Source organism: Sus scrofa, chromosome 4, assembly GCF_000003025.6.
Source record: "Sus scrofa isolate TJ Tabasco breed Duroc chromosome 4, Sscrofa11.1, whole genome shotgun sequence".
Classification (NCBI taxonomy): domain Eukaryota; kingdom Metazoa; phylum Chordata; class Mammalia; order Artiodactyla; family Suidae; genus Sus; species Sus scrofa.
Genome location: NC_010446.5, coordinates 20,724,517 through 20,741,094, shown reverse-complemented (window position 1 = coordinate 20,741,094; position 16,578 = coordinate 20,724,517). Strand labels below are relative to the sequence as shown.

Genomic DNA, 16,578 nt, shown 5'->3' with positions numbered 1-16,578 from the left:
TTCATAATCCTTATAAGAATGCTTGTCTGGAGAGAATTTTAATAAAATGTCTTTTGGAGGTGTTCAACAGATGTAATCATCTGGTCTCGGTTCCTACCGCCACACAAGATGTAAACAGTTCCCTGGAATTATTAGCGTTCACTCTGACGCCATCAGAGATTCTATTGACAAATTTCTCCCCTTGTTGGAATTAGAGAGTGACAGCTCCCAGCCTTTTCTCTATACACCTTTGCTTTTTAAGTTCTCTGCTACATTTTGATCCAGATCTAGTTATTGATGTAGGTACAGAGGTCGTTTTAAAAGCATCAAGTGAAATCAGAACTGATTTAATTGTGTTATCTAAAACACACTACAGATGCTATGCTAATCCTCTACAAAACAATGCTTAGTGTATTATCTGATCAAAGATGCAAATACAGAGCTTTTTCAAATATTCCCCTACCCAACATCATCCAAAGGGACGCGTGCCAGCTAATCCTCGCTGTCATGGTCTTCTTTGATTAAAATGTGACATATGCCCTTCTGCACTAAGGACTCACTGTCTGAGGTTAGTTCAGGACTGTGCCTGATCGAATAGTATTATATTATGAGTTGGCCTGGTGAAGGGGAAAGAGACCTGGATTTGTGAGTCATCGAGTCTGTGTGTCATCGGGGTCTCACTTTAATGTCTCAGTGACCTTCCAACAAGTCACTTGAGCCCTCTTTACTGTAGCTCCCTTGCATATAAAACCACGAAGAGGGAGTTCCCGTCATGGCGCAGTGGTTAACGAATCCGACTAGGAACCATGAGGTTGCGGGTTCGGTCCCTGCCCTTGCTCAGTGGGTTAAAGATCCGGCATTGCCGTGAGCTGTGGTGTGGGTCACAGACGCGGCTCGGATCCTGCGTTGCTGTGGCTCTGGCGTAGGCCAGCAGCTACAGCTCCGATTCGACCCCTAGCCTGGGAACTTCCATATGCCGTGGGAGCGGCCCAAGAAATGGCAAAAAGACAAAATAAATAAATAAATAAAACCAGGAAGATAATATGTACCCTCCTTCTGACTTAGATCAAAGAAGACGTAGGTACTTTGCAAAATGCTCACTGTCAAAGTCATGACCGAGCCATGTGGGGAAGACAGAGTTAAACCAAATCTACATGCTTTAATGTAGCCTAACTTTTCAGTGATAAACTGCTGTATGTTTTACAGCTTCCAATATATTTTTGTATATTAGAACAATATTTATGAGTTCATTTCAAAGCCTTCTAATTTCAGTTAGACTCGGTGGAAAGCTTACACATTAAAATTCTCCTATAAATCATTTATTGTGCAAATATGAACTTTTATTAAAAATTTTTTTTAAAGAGGGACGCTTTAATTGGCAAGGACTGCCTAACCACGCACTCTGGGTTGCTTCCATGAACATATTTTTCGTACAGCGGGCCGTTAACAACATATTATTACAAACGCTTGGTGAGGACCGCTAAAATATGAGATCTTTAGGTGTGTCGCCACAAAGTGTTCTTGACACTACTTCCAACCAGAAAATCCTCATTGGGTTAAAGTCATTTGGTAGCTAAGTTATAAGATATATGTATTTAATCTCTCTTTCGGCCTAAACATTTAGCTAATAATTGTCAGGAAGGTTCTGACATTAAAAATTTATGACTCAAATAAAATTTCTCTGTAGAAGTTCAGGTCCTGAGATAAGAGCACGATAAAATGGACATGTCTGGAAAATGACCAGTTTTCAGAGCATAAAAATTGTCACCCTGGGTCAGACCAGAGGTCTGGTTTCCACCAGACCATACGTGTAACGATGGCCTCAAAATATACTCTGCACCACGGAGAATCTGCGGGCAAATACTCCTGTGGTACAGAGTCTGTCTGATGATGTACAGAGGCTAGAGTGTTGTCTGGATATGGCCTGGAGGTTGAGAAGTCAGCCCGGCTTTGCCTACCTCATCCCTCAGCTCACACCCTGGCATTTTAGATGGCACAAAGGCCTGCGTCCTCCATAAGCTAAAAGAGCCCTTCTGTGTCTTTTAACTTGAGTTGAAACTACTCCTTCCAGCCTAAAGAGGGGCCCTCTTGTTCCAGCATTCTGGGACTTAGTGATCAGGTCCATGTTCCCACTGCCACGCCTGCACATCTCCCTTCCTCCTACACCTCTCAAGTCTGCATCCTTTTGCTCTTTACCTGGAATGCTATCCTCCTGATCACTTAGTTGCCCTGATCAGCCTATCTTAACGACAGTCAAGAAAGATCTGAATTTTCCATCTGAAAAAAAAATAGAAATCTGGCTGAGTACCAAGAATTTCCATAAGCCTCCCGACGTATAAAGTTTCGGGGTAAACTGACCATCAGTGAAACTTCAGTCACAGCTTTCATCGTGGGTACAGATCATGTTCCCTAAGAGCAACAGCTTGTTTGGTATCTGGGAAGCTGATATATATGAATATATAATGGGGGAAACAGAAAGAAAGAAGACGGGGAGAGGGATATAGAAAAAAAGATGCATTCTTGGAGTTCCCATTGTGGCGCAAAGGAAACAAATCCAACTGGTATCCATGAGGATGTGGATTCAATCCCTGGCCTCGCTCAGTGGATTGGGGATACGGTGTTGCTGTGAGCAGTGGTGTAGGTCACAGATGAGACTCGGATCCCATGTTGCTGTGGCTGTGATGTAGGCTGGCAGCTGTAGCTCTGATTTGACCCCTAGCCTGGGAACTTCCATTTGTCACAAGTGCAGCCCTAAAAAGTAAAAACATTAAATAAAAAAAGATGCATTCTTAATTTCCCTTAAGATTAGCTCCCAAGGCTGATCCAAGGATATCTACAATTACTGCTCATTATTCAATAATTTCAGAGATTTATTACTTTCTGGAATGCAGCTGAGTAAATTCAAAGAAACAATTGATTCTTTTTCATGATGGAAAGTGTGTCCTAAGATTTACATAGGTAAACACCAGGGGGAAAACGATGAGGGTCAAATATTTTGAACCCTGAATCATTCATAGCATAAGGTTTGGCACCCAGGCATATTTTAATATATGAGAACTGTATCAAAAGTCAGGAGTCAAATGAATGCAGGATAGGGAAAGACAGAAGGTGGGTTGAGGATTTAAGTCTGTCGCTTCCATCTGGCGTCATAAACCAAGTCATAAGCCACACAAAACTTCAGAGCAATGTCCTATTATTTCCTAGAAAAAACTGCATGTTACCTAAGCATTCAAAATATTTTATAGAAGAGCAAAATAGTTTCACTCCTTAGGATGAATTAGGCTGGGTTTTGCAATTAGCAAGGAAAAAGGAAGTTTGCAGAGAAGAAAGTAAAAAGGAAGAAATTCACTTAAGAGAGATTTTCAGACACTTCAAATACAATAACAAACAAACAATGCTCTCATTATAAATATAAACAACTCAAAATTTTATTAAGAAGAAATGTCCCCGATCACTGGCAATTAAGCATGGCGTTGCCACATTCCACACAACGGCAAAGAGCAACAAATATACCTTCCTCTGGCTTAGAAGAAAGCTCAGTCAGCAGAAAGGGAGCCTCAAAATAGGACTCCCTCCCATTGAGTTGCAAAAAGCAGACTGATATAAATGGAAACTGAGTCCCGAGCTACAAGAAAAGACGATGATCATCAATTAAACCCCCAGCCTCCAAAGTGAAAGAGCGCCAAGTCCAGAGGCAAAGCTGTACCTAAAACTCACTGCCCACCCCTGCCCCAAACGCTCCCTAATTTTTCTGTCTTTCTTAGAGTCAGAAGATTAAAACTCAAGAATTAGAGGAAAAAACTAAAAAGGAAAAAAGTGATGGTAAATTTGATAGAAAAGGTGGCTTTGGCAGGTAGTAAAACATAGCGCTTATTACACATGAGACCTAAGCAAAACAAGAGAGCATCTCATTCATGATAACGTTGCCTCCAGGATGAGCAGCACTATTTCTTCCTTTCTGCCTCCATATTTGTTCATCATCCCATTTTTGGCTCCGTACCAGGTACTAAGCACTTAACTCGTGCCAGATGCTGGGAACATGGGTCTTATGATCTGTGGGCCAGAGGGCCAGCAAGGAAATCACTCCTTTCTCTTCCTCTTCTCTCCAACCTACCCCTTCTTATTTTCCAGAGACCTCACTGACAGATGACAATGAGCAAGAATTTCCCAAATAAAAACCGGGGTGTTTATGTTTCAAAAAATAAACCACAATAAAAACAAAATAGATCAAGAAAAGTGAGCCCCTGTAAGCAGGTAAGGTGACACCCTATTTAACTGCCAAGGTTTTTCTTGACAGTGCTTTATGACCACCTTTCCAGGATGGCTGGCTTCTTGGGAACTGGTGAGAAACAACAAAAAGAAAGTGCCTAGAGTCTACAGGTTAAAAATGTATTTGATAGTAAAGTGTGACTGTTTTCCAAAAGGCAGCATTTCCTCCCTACCCCAGGGAAGCTTCTACCTTGTACATTCATTCATCCAGCCAGCCAGCCATTTGCCTGTCATCCATTATCCATTCATTCAGCCCTTATCTATCGTGACCCTACTATGTAAATTTCAGGCAATTTCAGGCTCTAGGGATAAAAAGGGTTTGAAAAAAAGGAAGGATGGAAAGGAGGGAGGGAGAAAGAAAGGAAAGGAAAAGACGAAAGGAAAAGGGGGAAAAGCTTCCTGTTTTCATGAAACATATAATTTAGTAGAAGAGGAAAGATGCTATCCAAATAATAGTACAAATACAGAATCTATAAACTGTGATAAATGCTATAAATGAACAGTAGGATAAACTGGTCTTGAGGGACCAGAGAAGACTTTGTTTAAGGAGCTAACAGAAGAACAGGGGCAAACTTGGAGACTTGAGAAAGAGGTGACAGGGAGCAGATGGGAACCAGGTCACACAAGGCAGGTCCTTGTAGGATATAAGGAGACTGTCTTTCATCCAAACAGCAGGAGGAAATGATATAATTGATGTGTTTTAAACAGTGGCGTGAGAACTCCAGATTTATGAGTTCAAACCTTATCTTGATGTTTGTATATATGTGTGTGTTTCTATGTATGTATCTTAATGAATCCAGATACGTGCATGGAATAGTTTGAAAAGGATTCAAAAGAAACGATATTAGTGCTTGTTTCTGGGGAAGGAAACTAGGAACTTAGAAGCTAGGGTGAAAGAAAGACTTCATCATCACTCTGAACCCTGAGGACAGAGTGGGAAGGAAAAGAAGTCAGTTGCTATATATATATATAATTTTTTTTTTTTTTTTTTTTTTTTTTTTGCTGAAATAGAAAGATGCACAGGACTGAGGTGGGCTACAGTAACATTTAGAAATTAAAATAGAAAATAAGGTTAAACAACAACAACACAATCAATTCTACATACGAAGGGACTAGACCCACTCCCAACTGATGTTTGCTGCCTTGACTATGACAACTCCAAAGTACAGAGCAGATTTCTAGGTGGTGAAGGCAGCCAAAGACCTAGAGAGCCGGCATTCCAGCCAAAGAACGTCGGCTTGTGGCGTAAAAACAAAACCCAAATCAACCAACACCAGGTTTAAGATAACCGGGAAAGAGCTTGATACTCTCAACGCAAGCCTCACTCAGATGCGCCTTGAAAGATGTCTGGAGGAAAAGCTTAAAAACTTTCTCCAAAGGGCAACATTCAACCACTTTTACCATCTGGACTAGAAAAGGCACAAACAAGCAAAATATGAGGCAGGGTAAATGCAAGCCTAAGACTGTAAAAGGAGAGTGAGGCGACGGGTTTGCAAGGTCAGCAAGTCGCTGAGTGGCTAAATCATGTGAACCTGAAGCAGAGCAGTTTTGCACACAGGGAAAAAAAATTTTTTAAAAAAAGCATAGTTAAGGAGCTTTTGGTCTTTTTTCTCTTCCATTGTTGTTTTCCTCAGAAATACCGCTTCAATCAAAGTTTTGACAATTATGAAACATGTCAGCTGATAGCGAGAATTCATCAAATGTGCCATAAATGACAAGAAATGAGAAGCCAAATCCTGAAATTGGATGGGCTTCAAAAGTCCCCGACAATCACCACCATCAATCATCCAGGCACATCAATCTTTGGCTGGAGGAAGTTTTGCAGAGAGCACGCGTGCAAGACAAAAAGCACATGCAGCAAAGGGGTGCCAGACTCTAAATGGAAAAGGATGGCATTCTATTGTCAGGACTGTCTCTTAAGTTACCCAGAGGTTGCAATTATGCCGAGGCTAAGCGATGGGGACCATTCATCCCATCACCATAGTGAAAATACATGGAGGAGCTCCTGTTGTGGCTCAGCCTGTGGGTTAAGAACCCAACACAGTGTCCCTGAGGATGCAGGTTCAATCCCGGGCCTCGCTCAGTGGGTTAAGGATCCAGATCCAGTGTTGCCACAGCGTAGGTAGAAGATGAGGCTCAGGAGTTCCCGTCGTGGCGCAGTGGTTAACGAATCCGACTAGGAACCATGAGGTTGCGGGTTCGGTTCCTGCCCTTGCTCAGTGGGTTAACGATCCAGCGTTGCTGTGAGCTGTGGTGTAGGTTGCAGACGCAGCTCGGATCCCGAGTTGCTGTGGCTCTGGTGTAGGCGAGTGGCTACAGCTCCGATTCGACCCCTAGCCTGGGAACCTCCATATGCCGCAGGAGAGGCCCAAAGAAATAGCAAAAAGACAAAAAAAAAAAAAAAAAAAAAATGAGGCTCAGTCCTGCATTGCTGTGGCTGTGGCGTCATAGGCTGGTTCCATCATAGGCAGCTCTGATTCGATCTCTAGACTGGGAACTTTCATATGTCACAGGTGTGGCCTTAAAAAGAAAAAAAGAAAGAAAAAAAAAAATGGAGGTCTCCACCTGGACAGCCAGAGACACGAGTCCAAGCTAAGCCCTATGATGTTCTTGGGACCCATGTTGGCTCTGCTAAAAGAATTCAGCCTCCAGATGAGAGGATGCACACTTCCCTGTCCACGACTCCCTCAGGGCTCAGCTGGAGCGAGGACTGGAAGGAAAACAGTATCGCCACAGCATTTATTCCATTAGCATCCTTAGATGAAAAGTGTGAGTTATTTTTTATTTAGTCAGAGGCTATAACATAATCTTGATAAAGATTTTAAAAGGTAACGATCTCTTCTGGATTCTTCTCTTTCAACCCCACTACTTTCTTCTAATACAATTAAACATAACAGCTGCCTCCCAGTTATACGTTTCTAATGTACATAAGCCACCAAATTTCAAAAGGGTAAAATAAATTTCTGAGATCTTTCCTTGAAGGATAATATTCATCCTCTTCCTTGAGAAGTCTGACCCCTGTTAAGCCACAAGAAAAAAAACAATCCCTTGATTAAAAAAAACTTTTTTTTCTTAAGTAAAAATAAAAATAAAGGATTTGCTGCCGTGGCACAGTGGGTTAAGAATCTGACTGCAGCAGCTCAGGTTGCTTCAGAGACCTGAAGCAGAGAAGGTTTGATTCTGGGCCAGGAACAATGGGTTAAAGGATCCCGAGTTGCTGCAGTTGAGGTGTAGCTTACAGCTGCGGCTCAGATTCAATCCCTGGCCTGGAACTTCTATGTGCTGAGAGTACAGAAGAAAGAAAGGAAGAAAGAAAGAAAGAAAGAAAGAAAGAAAGAAAGAAAGAAAGAAAGAAAGAAAAAAGAAAGAAAGAAAGAAAGAAAGAAAGAAAGAAAGAAAGAAATCCCTTGAAGAATAGTAGTAATTTTATTCTCATTTGATTTCCAGCTCTGCCATCAGTCCTGCTTCATTCAAACTTATTTGTTCAGGGGAATCTTATCTTTGGTGGGGGGGATGGCGTTAACCGCTGAAGACAACAGTCAGCCGCTGATTCACTGGGTTCTTGGGCTACGTCTAACACCTTCAACAGCCCATTAGTCACACATTCTAGACAGTGCCTTTTCCAAGCCCAAGAGGGTTCACTTGGAACACATTGGAACACAGAGAGCAAGATCTTCTCAGGCAATCAGATAGCCCGAAGTAATGACCCAGTGCAAGCCACAGGAATCTGGGTTACAAAAAAAGGCACAGCCAGCCCCAGAGAATAGGTCAAAAACTGATTTTTTCATTTTTCTTTTTTCTTAAAGAGAGAAACTACAAGTGCTACCCAGGGGTGGTGATTTGAAACAGACTAGAATATAAAGAATAGACTTACAGTGATGCATCCTAGGCCCATTCGTCTCCTCTGTAAATTAAGGGGAGGTATCCAGTTTCCTCACACTTAGAAGTTTTTTTATTTTATTTTATTTTTTGCTTTTTAGGGCCCACCTGCTGCATATGGAGGTTCCCAGACTAGGGTCCAATCAGAGCTGTAGCTGCTGGCCTACGCCAGCAACATGAGATCCGAGCTGCGTCTGCAACCTACACCACAGCTCACGGCAATGCCAGATCCTTAACCCACTGAGCAAGGCCGAGGATCAACCTGAAACCTCATGGTTACTAGGTGGATTCTCTGCCACAATGGGAATCTCTCTTTTTTTTTTTTTCTTTAGGCGTGGTTTCCCCTATCTACGTGATCTCCAGTATTGCCCATAGGGGCCCTCACAAAACAGCTACATTCCTCAAATGTGGGAGAACTGAGGTTCAGTGCATGGAACACCTGCGGCCCAGGGCTTTCGGTTTTGGAAAGAGCCAGTCTCAAGCCCACGTCTTTCAATTTCTCTCCTCCTCTCTCTCTACAAGTGCGCGCCTTGACTATCAGATTATGTGAAATATGGACGCAAAGGCAGACAGACTCCTTTTTGACCATACAAGGCTTGTGCTGAGCTGCAAACTTCTGAGAAACCCTTGCCATGGCATTCTGAGTCCTGAGCAATTATCTGAAAAACCATCTGCCCCATCAGCAGTCACTATGTCCCCATACTGACACAAAGTTTTCCATCTCCAAACACCCTATTTAGTACAAAAAATTTTTTCCGCTGCATTATTAGCACTCAGATCAATCCCCGCTAACTTAAACATAGCCAAACAAGGCAAAATGGCAGGGGCTGAATTTGCAAGCCATCTATCTCCAGTCCCCTTGCTGGCTGTCTTGGAAATTAATACCTTTTATTAGTGCAACCTCCCAGTTTATAGTTATCAAACAATATGCAATTATCAACACATATTAGCCAGGCTATGTGATGCTTGAGCTTGCTTTTCCACTAATAGAAATGCTGCCGTTTCTAAATGAATTACAGAGAGGATGCATGGTTGCCAAAATAAGTTTTTATCTAAAAGTGAAAGTTTTACAACCAATTATGCAGCTGTGATGGGAGAATCAGAGGGAGAACTGTGGCCCCTATCCTCAAAGGCCCTTGGGGTGAGGACAACGATAAGAGCCCACAACACTGGACACATGACGATGGCCCCAATGCTCGGGCCCCTGAAGCAGTGGCTCTCCTTCCAGAGCTACCACTACTGCACTGATGGCCCAGAGCCACTCAGAGAAAGGGCAAGGATGCAGCTGGCCTCAAATAAAGAGGAATTCCTTTTTTTTTTTTTTTTTTTTTTTTTTGCTTTCTAGTGCCGCAAGTGCATATGTAGGTTCCCAGGCTAGGGGTCAAATCGGAGCTACAGCTGCCCGCCTACACCACAGCCACAAGATCCAAGCTGCGTCTACGACCTACACCACAGCTCACAGCAATGCCAGATCCTTGACCCACTGAGGCCAGGGATCAAACCCGCAACTTCATGGCTCCTAGTTGGATTTGTTTCTGTTGCAGCACAACGGGAACTCCAAGAAATTCTTAAAAAAGCATATTCCGGGTTCACTGGGAGAATACCACACGGCTCCAGAAAACTGGAGCCTGGGAGAATTCTTAATGGAAATTCTAACATGCTCCATTCACCAGATGCTGTACTTTTTACAGAATGTAGGAACCTGCCTACTTTATTTGGGTGGGAGTTTGAAAATCTAGTGTCTTTCAATTTTCCTAAATGAAAGAAAAGAGACGAAAGTATTTTTTCCCTATGTATGCAGATAGTTGGTGGATGAATCAACTAAAGAAGGAAAAAATGAGAAGTTAAAGCTACATGTTATAAAGTCAGATGAACTCATCATAATATATACATCAATATGCATTCAAAATCAAAGTATGTTCAGGCCTCATCAGAGAGATGGCATGTGCTAGGCAATAGCCAAAGAACTTGTACCCAGTAGAGGAGTTTAAAGTAAGAAATGTTACAGATTCCACATTTAGGGGTATTAAAAAAAAACTTACAAGGGATCCTCTTCCAAAGGCCATGACATATGCAGAGAATATGTGATTCAAAAGGACTCATACCACAACGGCATGACACTAGAAATCAGCCACAGAAAGAGGAATGATAAAAGGTGGACTCAGGAAGAGCTGGAGCCAAGGCCCAGGTCCCTCACACATGGGTTGTGAGACCCATGGAGTAAGTGACTTCCCCAGGAGTCAGTTTCTCCATCTCATAAGAGAGTCACACCCCCCCTCCCTTTTAATGACCACACCTGTGGCATATGGACGTGCCCAGTCCAGGGACTGAATTTGAGCTGCCGCTGTGACCTATACCAAAATGGCGGCAACTCGGGATCCTTAACCCACTGGGCCACAGCAGGAACCCCTCACAAGTGAGACTCTTGATCACACTGCTAGTTTCCTGTGTTGCACCACATGGCACAAAGTGAAGGCTGAATAATTCTGAGTGTTCAGCTGTGGATAAACTGACTTGAACATCATAAGACAAGGAGCCGGCAGCAGCAATCCTTAGCAAGCCAACATGCCCAACCCAGGGTCGACGTCTTTGCTCTCCCTTCCTTGCTCTTGACGAAAGCCACCCGGTACTAACTTCAGCTGCAAAGCCAAGCTCTCAGAGTGCAGGCAACATACTGCCCGTTCCTTATTGATTTTGAGCACAAATATTTTCCCACCAGTATTTATTTACTCTCCCCCCTGCCACCAGGTTAAATTACAAGTTCAACCAAACTCTTGAAACACATCATGTAAACTTCACGGAACAGTTTTGGACCCCACACAACGTGGGTGGCCTAAATTCTGCACGCTGTCAAAACTGATGATGTTTATCCAGAAAATTCCCAGGGCTCTTTCCTCATGAAAGGTGCCAAAGTATTTAGCTCTCAATCTGATAATGATCAGATGGAAATCCATGCTTTTCTGACTGAGACTCTTAGACTATCTCCCTCATGACACTACCCTCAAATAAAATAACCACAGTGGGGTTCAGGCAAGCCAACGATTTTGTGAGAAGGGTTTTCTTTGTCTTTGTGTTTTCCCATAATAACAGAACCTAAGCATGTATAAATTAACCTGGGCAGGGCAGATTCAAGATGCTGAGAGAAAATGGGAAAGGGAATACCGGTGTGACATAACGGGACATAAATCACAGGATTCGGACCAGAAAAGTGTTCACACCATATAAACAATCATTAAACCACCAAGGAACAAGTCTTCTCTTATCAGGAATAGCCTCCTCTAGATTCCAGGTCTGTAGTTTGGAAAGAGAAATTGGAGGGTTCTCCAGGTTTGGGCTTCTGTTTCTAGAAAGAATAATTCTTCTTTCATCCTTTCCCCCTCTCCAAGTAAAGGGAGGGCAGGAGATGAGAACACAGAAGAAGGAATAAAAAAGAGCTACCTGACCGCTTTCACTCTTTAATGTGTAAAGGTCCTTCGAGGGAATCAAATGTTTCCCTTCTCCCCGTGGATCTTGCGCCCATGAAGAAGGATGCATATTCTCCTGGATTTGCATCTTCAAATGGTGCAGAGGGCATGACAGCCAGTGTTAGCCAGTGTGAGTGGAGATGGATGAGGCAGGCCTGATGGCTGCAGAGCTGGTAGCCTGGGAACAGGCATGGACTGGAAAGGTCCTTCCCAGTCTACGTGCGGAACAGGTGGAGGAGGAAACAGCTATTACACAGCTCCAGGTAATGGCTGATGACTAAGAATCTGAGACAGGGGGCTGCCACAACTTCCAACATGTCAGCCAATAAAAGACACTGAAATTTTTTTCCATATGAAACATCTCAGTTAAAGTCAGCAACGAATTCAAAATCAAAAGCTTTAGAGCCAATACAACGATCAGTCTTTAACTACTGAACTACAGTATCCATACCCTCTGGACTGCAATCCCCTTCATGGAACCACCCAGGCATAAACAAGAATTTATTTCGTATCCCTCTCCATATCTGACCCTCGAAGAGGGGTAAAAGTCCATCTCACATAAGGTTAATTTTCTTCCTTCCTTCCTCCCTCCCTTCCTTTTCCTTTTTTCACACATTTAACCCTTTTTGGTGGCAGTAACAATTGAGATCTACTGTCTTAGCCAACTTCCAGTGTACAATACACTGCTATTAATGAAGGTCGCCGTGCTGCACATTAGATCCCCAGAACTTATTCCTTAGAACCAAAAGTCTGCACCTGCAGACCTACCTCTCCTCATTTCCCCCACACCCGCGACAACCACAGTTCTCCTTTGTGCGTCTATGAGTGTGATTATTCCGCTTCATAAGGACACCACCCAGTATTGTCTTTCTCCATTTTGCTGATTTCACTTACCCTCAAGTTAATCCAAGTTATTGCAAATTACAGGATTTAGTTCCTTCTTTTTTATGGCCGAATGATATTCCATTGTATAAATGTTCCACAGTTCCTTTATCCATTCATCCACCGATAGACCCTTAGGTTATTTCCCTGTCTCGGCAATTGTGAAAAATGCCACACTGAACACAAGAATGTAGCTCTCTCTTTGAGAAACGGATTTCATTTCCCTTGGGTAGAGACCCAGAAGTGGGATTGCTGAGTCTTAAGATAGTTCTATTTTAATTTTTGAGGCACCTCTGTATGGCCTGTTCTCCATAATGGCTGTACCAATTTACAGTCCCACCAACAGCACCCAAGGGTCCCCTTTACATAAGGTTAAATTTCAGCATGACCTTTGACATTTCCTTATGATCCAGGGCTGTGCTGAAGAGGATCATTAAATTTTCAGAAATTTTACACAAGGTGATTGTTGTGGTATTGGAAGCTTTACACTGGCCACGATGGCAGTTATTTGCACCACAGAAACTGGGACCGGTACAAACTAGGGCTCTTCCTCAACCCTAAAGCCAATCGTTAAACACTGATATTCTATCTAAGGGGCCACAGAAGTGACTGGCTGAGAAGGAGGCTGAAGAAGAAATAAAAACACTGAGTGAAATGGAATACTGATATTAAATTAAGTAAATTGCAGGGCTGCCTTTAATTCAGTGGTCCTCAAAGCATAGTTTCTGGAGCAATAGCATCTCCTGGGAATTCGTTAGAAATGCAAATTCTCAAGCTCCACCCTAGACTTAGTGAATCAGAAATTGGGGGCAGGGCCCAGGAATATAAGAAGCCCTCCAAGTGATTCTATTGCCCACTGCAGCTTGAGAACCACTGCCTTCAGACAATACAGACTTGTTTCAGGGTCTGTGCTCATTTTCATGACTCTAATAATCAGGTACCTTTAAAATCCCATCAAAGCTTCCCAGTGTCTTTCATAGACAGTGAGAATTTAACTTTTAAGAGAAGCCGAAATTGTACTGCCAGGTATATAATTTAATTAATAACCAGGCATCAGGTGTAAAATTTGCTCGCCAGTGAAAATTCTATGTACACTTCTTTCCACTTCAACCTCTTTAATTATGAACCATTTCACTTGAGAAAAATGCAGCACAAATTCAGTTTCTAGATGATTGCAAGAAAGTCTAAGGCAGGGGCTGCTGCCCAATCTGGTGTTAAGAGTCCTTCCAGGGAGTTCCCGTCATGGCTCAGTGGTTAATGAATCCGACTAGGAACCAGGAGATTGTGGGTTCGATCCCTGGCCTTGCTCAGTGGGTTAAGGATCCGGCATTGCCGTGAGCTGTGGTGTAGTTTGCAGATGTGGCTCGGATCCTGCATTGCTGTGGCTGTGGTGTAGTCCGGTGGCTACAGCTCCTATTAGACCCCTAGCCTGGGAACCTCCATATGCTGCGGGAGTGGCCCTAGAAAAGGCAAACACACACACACACACACACACACACACACAAAAAGAGTTCTTCCCAAGGTTAAGTAACTAGGTATTTGTATCTACCACAATCCACCAAATACCTGCCCACACCTGTTCTTTTACACCAGACCAGTCTACATATTTGTAAAGACTGTCTGGCTGCTATAGCATATGAGCCTGAGACCTCTGCATTCAGAACTGTCCTAACCCTTCTGCTATTTGTGAATTCAGTATGTCTTTTCGGTTTTCCAGTGCTCAGAAATCTTTTGTAACACATGGAAATGTTAAAATGGGATTGGTGGAGCTCCCACTGTGACACAACGGGATTAGTGGTGTCTTGGGAACACTGGTACTCAGGTTCAATCCCTAGCCTGGCACAGTAAGTTAGGGATCCGGCATTGCCGCAGCTGTGGCTTAGGTAGCAACTGTGGCTTGGATCTGATCCCTGGCCTGGGAACTCCACATGCAAGGGGCAGCTAAAACTGAAAATTCATTCATTCATTCATTCATTAATCAATTAAAATGGGATTGGTGCTCATTCTACAGGATCTCTTCCAAAGCTCATGTCTTTGTGTCAAGAACATTACCAAAATACACATATACTCAGATTCAGGCCCTGACTTCTGCCTCTAAATCACCCTCCTAAAGATTCAGTTTCTCATTTGTTGAAAGAGAAGTTTGTTTTGGTTATCTACTAAATCAACTCCAATTTCTATGATTCTATACAAGATGCATGTATCAGCAAGCCCTAGCAAATCCGTGTGCAAGCTGGGTAACTGTTGAGTTGAACCATCACTATATAGTTTTAATCCCTGACTGATATAAGGGATAGGTAATCTGAAGATTATTTGGGAACAGGTAGCAAACTAAGAATGATAATAATAATACAAATAATAAAGCAAGGGCAGGAGTTCCTGTCGTGGCGCAGTGGTTAACGAATCCGACTAGGAACCATAAGGTTGCGGGTTTGATCCCTGGCCTTGCTCAGTGGGTTAATGATCCGGCATTGCCCTGAGCTGTGGTGTAGGTTGCAGATGTAGCTGGGATCCCGCGTTGCTGTGGCTCTGGCTTAGGCTGGTCGATTCGACCCCTGCCTGGGAACCTCCATATGCCATGAGAGCGGCCCAAGAAAATGGCAAAAAGAAAAAAATAAATAAATAAAATAAAATCTACAGTCATAAAAAAAAAAAAAAGCAAGAGCAGAGGGAAGTTTACTCTAGGAAGATTTATTCAACATCCATCAAAATGGATGTAAGACTCAGATTATTCAGGAAGTAAAATATTATATCCACAATGTACTGGGGTAGCTATTCTAAAGTGCATTTTTAAAGAGGCAGCTCTTTGTGGACTTTGTTGATTCTCGATACAGTTTCTGGAAGTGACCTAGTTTAATTTCAAATCCCTTTGGAATCTTGCTGTGGGTGATTCTGAGACAATCCCCCTAAAGGTACCATCATTTTTTTTTTTTTAAAGGAAGCTTTGCATCAGGGACATGTTTCCTTGGTTACCAGGATCACAAGCATATGTGCCATTTCAAACACTTCCCTCCAGCTATCTTAAGACAACATTTCTGGAACCTAAGCAGACTCTACCTTCTCAGAGAGAAGAGTGATAAAGGCCAATAGCATCTCTCAGAGTTCTAGATGGTGGGCTGTTTATTGGAGGGTACATTTTTTGGCACAGAAACAACGGCAGCCCTGACAATGATGGAAAAGCAAAGTGGCACTGAGATCACACAGATATTAATGTGACAGTGCCTTGGCCTCGTGCACACATCCAAGACCACAGCAGTCCTGATGACACACAGCATCGTAGAATGGAATAGCACTGGACGGAGTTCTCATGGGCTCGATTTCCTGATGGGGTCCATCTCCAGGCTGCTGTGACATTCAAGATGACTACCAATTCACCCAGGGGACCGTGCCAGGGACCTCCCTGATTCTACCCTTGCCACAGGCTGCAGGAGAAATAGTTCCACCCGTGGCCAGAGCACGACCCTCCTCATGCTCTGTCTGGACACAGGAAACTCATTGCTGGGAAAGCAGGGACTCAACAGCTACCAGAAAAGCAGAAATAGAAACCACCCTCTCCCCATAAGCGTTAGCAGCAAAAGGTGAGTTTGTAAATCTAAAAAGCTTTCAATTTGCAATGAAAAGGCAAAGTTAAAAATTATCAACTACACCATATGCCTTGGGAAACACGGCTTGTGACAATATGTTTAGTATCAGGTTAGAACTGAATGTTTACCAAAGGGTCTTAACAGAAACAGAGCATGAAATTGGGGGTGGAGGGAAGAAAGAATGCAAAGGGAATGGATGTTTTTTTGAATGGCAACCGTGGGCAGGACAGAAGGGTGCTTGGGTTTTCATTCAAAGCGTAACTTAATCCTCAAACGCTGTCATGCAATCGTGTGTTGCCCTCCGCACCAGCAAACAGGAGGCTAAAGCGCAGAGGCCCTGGGTCACCAACTACAGCCCGAGAGTAGCGGTGCTGGGAAGCAAACCGTATCTGAGGCCATGAAAAGTCAGTGTATTTTCCAAACCACACTATTAGAATCTGCAACAGATATCCACTGACAAATAACACAGCTATGGTAAATTTTAAGAACAAATTTCCTTTTACTTAAGTTCAAACTTTTTT

The 16,578-nt window shown here is 43.0% G+C and overlaps 1 protein-coding gene and 1 pseudogene across 1 annotated transcript in view; one reads left to right on the top strand and one right to left on the bottom strand.

Moving 5' to 3' along the window:
• EXT1 (exostosin glycosyltransferase 1) overlaps positions 1-16,578 on the bottom strand; it is a 290,768-nt gene that overhangs the window by 194,675 nt on the left and 79,515 nt on the right. The gene's annotated exons all lie outside the window — the stretch shown is intronic.
• Positions 11,646-16,578, top strand: part of LOC102166572 — a 61,158-nt pseudogene continuing 56,225 nt past the window's right edge.